The following is a 3,842-nucleotide window of genomic DNA, read 5'->3' on the forward strand; positions in this document are numbered from 1 at the left end:
AAGGGACTAGCACCCTCTAATGATGCCAAGAACAAAGTTTCCTTCTTAAAGGAAATTTTTTTTTGGGGGGGTGCCTGAGTTGGGTCTTTTGCTGCTGTGCACGGGCTTTCTCTAGTTGTGGCGAGGGGGGACTACTCTTCGTTGAGGTGCGTGGGCTTCTCATTGCGGTGGCTTCTCTTGTGGCAGAGCAGGGCTCTAGGCGTGAGGGTTTCAGTAGTTGTGGCTCGCGGGCTCTAGATTGCAGGCTCAGTAGTTGTGGCGCACAGGCTTAGTTGCTCGTGGGATTGTCCTGGACCAGGGCTCAAGCCCGTGTCCCCTGCGCTGGCAGGCGGATTCTTAATCACTGCGCCCCCAGGGAAGCCCTTAAAGGAGATTTTTAAAAAACAGATTAAGGACAGCAGGTATATTGGACCTGGGGCTGCATCCAAGGTCTGGCTTAGCCTTACTTTAGCCAAAATGGTTGAATTACTTCTCATAATTTCCTATACATTTTAGAAAATGAATTGTAATTAGGGTCTCTTTTTCTTCCATTGTTTTCTGTGGCTGCCTTTGAATTCAAATTACCCCAAATAAAAATAGCTACAGTCACCCTGAGATAGAAAATGAAATCTATTAGCCCAGCAGATTTTCTTGGTGTTAGTTACTGACCGTGATAAGTTACAGTTTATGGTCAAGGTATAATTCTAGTTCTGGGCTTGTCAGCTGGATCAGTATAGTTGAGTTAACAGTTGCAGAGACCTGTCTTGCACAGCTGTTGTGAACTGCTGCCTGATTTACTCACCTGATTCTGCTCTGGGATTGCTCAGGGTGGAAGAGGTAAAGCCTTGTTTTACCTGAATCTTCCCCTGATTTTTGCATATTGTCTTTTCTTGCCAGCTGTTAGCTCTGCAGCTGGGCCCCTTGAAGGCTGAGCCCCGACCTCTTTTTAGAGAGTGTTTAGTCTCTCTGAACCTGTTTTTGCAGATGGAGCCCATCTTAGAAGATTTCCATACCTTTTTTTTTTGAGTGTGGCTTCTTTCACTTGGCATAATACATCTGAGACTCTCTGTGTGATCTGTATCAGCAGTTCATTCCTTTTCACTGCTGAGTAGTATTCCATGGTAAGGAAGTAATACAGTTTGTTTTTCCATTTAGTCACTGAAGATATTCGGATTGTTTCCAGATTTTGTTGTTAAGTATTTGCCATAAAGGTTTGTGTGTAAACTTCATTTTCCTTTGAGAGTGGGATTCTTGAGGAGCATTTCTGAGGGTGAGTTCTTTGGAGAGTTCTGTGTTGAGTGCTTCTCCCATTAACTGAAGTCAAAGAGTGAGGATCCAGCAGGACCACTCGGAGAGCTTGATATTTGTATGTGCAGTTAAGGGGATAAAATTGACTGGTGTTTGGTGTGAGTGGCTGGCTGATACGTGAGTGAGAAAGGCTGTGATAAGGTCCCTTGGTTGGTAGTGTTTCTTGGAACACAACCACCCTTCTTCTTTGTTCAAAGTAAGTCCTGTTTCAAATGGAAAGTGTGACCTCTCAGGGCTGTCAGTGCTCTTGCTTACTCTATCTTAGGTATAATGTGTTTACCTCGTATTCACTTTAGGTCTTGCTAAACTCCCAAGCATCTTGGGTCCACTGGATTTCTGTGCTCGTGGGGCATTGAGATACTATATGCAAATGGCAAGAAAGGGTGGGCATGCATTCTGCATGTATCTTCTTGATTCATTCGCATGCTCCATGGTCCCAGTGGATGGAGGAAACTCCATAGTTCCAACTACAGAGATGGTGAATGCTGAGATGTGACCAAGGGGCTTCAGTGGCTGTTGTGTCTTTGAAGAAATGAATCAAGTATGGATCCACGTTTAACCTGTTCATCCAATCTTTTTTCTTCCATCTTTCTCTTACAATGTTTATAATAGACTTGACTTGTGCTGAGAATGTGGGATAGAGCATCCTCTTGGTTTCTTGGGACAAAAAAGATTTCTCTGAGGCCTGGTATGGAAAGCCCAAGGCTTGGGTTCAAATGTTGCTCACACATTGTGCAGTCTTGGGCAAGTCAATTCTGAGTCTCACTTCTTCCTTTTAATACGGGAATTAAACAATTTTTATGTACTGGGCAATCATGAGCATTCACACAAGGGAAATAAACCTGGCACAGAGGAAACACGGTAACTGTTCAAATCCTGGGGACAGACATCTGCTTGGGGCACGCCTCGCATCTTCTCCATCTCCTTTCCCTTCCTGGGCCCTTCTCCCCACTGTGCCCTGCAGATCTGGCCCCTCAGTTGCCCCGGCCTCTACAGAGAAGGGGCTTTGCAGATGTAATCTGCTTGGTAGGGCTGGAGGTGGGTGTGTGTGTGTCTTGATGTGGCAGCGTGCAATGAACTTCATCAACAATTAGGAAAACCTTTATGTAGATCAAAGAAGTGTTGATGGAAATTATTTGGTGGTTTGAAGACCCACTCCCTACCCGCACGCCCCCTTTGACTCTGCCATTGCTGCCACCTCTGCAAAGCACTGGGCTAGGAGTCAGGTGACCTTCTTCAGCTCTCTCTCTCTCTCTGCAATTCTTGTTTCACGTCTTTGAGCAAGTCATATGGCCTCTTTGTTTATCCTTTTTTTTTTCCTTACCTGATTACTGGAAATTTCTAAAGTGGAGCTGATAGTGTTGTCAAATTTGAAAAAAAAAATATATGGAATGCTTCACAAATTTGCGTGTCATCCTTGCACAGGGGCCATGCTAATCTTCTCTGTATCGTTCCAATTTTAGTATATGTGCTGCCGAAGTGAGCAGCATATTGCCTCTTTGAACTTCAGTTTCCTTATCTGTAAAATTTTGGTTAAAGAGTGCTTATTCTACCTACTTGCCAGGGAATTTGGAAGCTATAACACGCTGTATCAACATAAAACATTATTATTACCATTATCTAACACGTTGTATGATTTCAGTTTAGTGTTTTATCTTGCTCAAGAAGGACAGCTCCCTCCCCCATCTTTTAAAAGTGGACTAGAGATAATAAATCCAAAGGAGTGAATTTCTAATTGTAAAATTTCTAGTACTGTGGCCCTAAGATAGTCTTGCTATTTGAGAGTAGGGAGAACTTCCTGGTGTCCCTAAAACAAGTGTAATTTCAGCAGTTGAGTATTTTGCTTACATCTCAGGCTGCCTCTGATTCACACTCCTGAAGGCTCACTTCAGGCCTGTGGGTGGCTTAGAAATTTGTTTTAGAAACAAGGTTTATGTGTCAATTGCACTTCCTCTGTGGTTCTCTCATTGTCTATTTCTGACAATATTTGCATGAAACCAGATATTTGATTTCGAGAACATCTGTTTTTACAATTCGTTTCCCATCTGAATCTACGGTGTTCCGCCTGGGCTGGAAGAGCTTCTCTGCTCAGCGAGAGTGGGGGTGAGAGCAGCAGGGGGAGGGGAGGCTTGGTGGCGATGTTTACGAATACAAACAAGTTTGCGGGGGGCATCCAGCCTCAGAGGAAGATGTGATGAGTGTGGAAGCCTTGGGTAACTAGTGCTGTTTAGCCCAATTTTTCAAATGGGCCGTATTCTTTTAAACATTAGGACTTAAAATGATTTTGCTGTTTTGGTTAGAAATCTTTCTCAAATGTGGGGCTTCTCCTTAACTCCCAAATTGGAGCATGTGGAATTCATTGAGCTCTTCTTGCCTGCTAGGCTTTGTTTTTTGTCCTCTAAATGGAAAACATGGAGTCTGATCCCTAAATGTCAGCACCTGCGCTGTATTATACTGTTTGTGATGCTTTTTGGGTTTATTAAGGTCAAAGAGCTTTATCCTTGTACTAAATGGCCCTAAGGCCCGAGGATGTGAAGGAGTGGCTGAAAAAGGAG

At 43.8% G+C, this 3,842-nt stretch overlaps 1 non-coding gene across 1 annotated transcript; it reads right to left on the reverse strand.

Annotated features, from left to right (window-relative positions):
• Nucleotides 1-2,667: 2,667 nt before the first annotated feature.
• LOC114883487 lies at nucleotides 2,668-2,774 on the reverse strand. Its single transcript, XR_003790585.1, has one exon. It is a non-coding gene; the product is annotated as a U6 spliceosomal RNA (small nuclear RNA).
• Between the last annotated feature and the right edge of the window lie 1,068 nt (nucleotides 2,775-3,842).

Source organism: Monodon monoceros, unplaced genomic scaffold (assembly GCF_005190385.1).
Source record: "Monodon monoceros isolate NGI ecotype Baffin Bay Population unplaced genomic scaffold, NGI_Narwhal_1 Super_Scaffold_4, whole genome shotgun sequence".
In the NCBI taxonomy this organism is placed as follows: Eukaryota; Metazoa; Chordata; class Mammalia; order Artiodactyla; family Monodontidae; genus Monodon; species Monodon monoceros.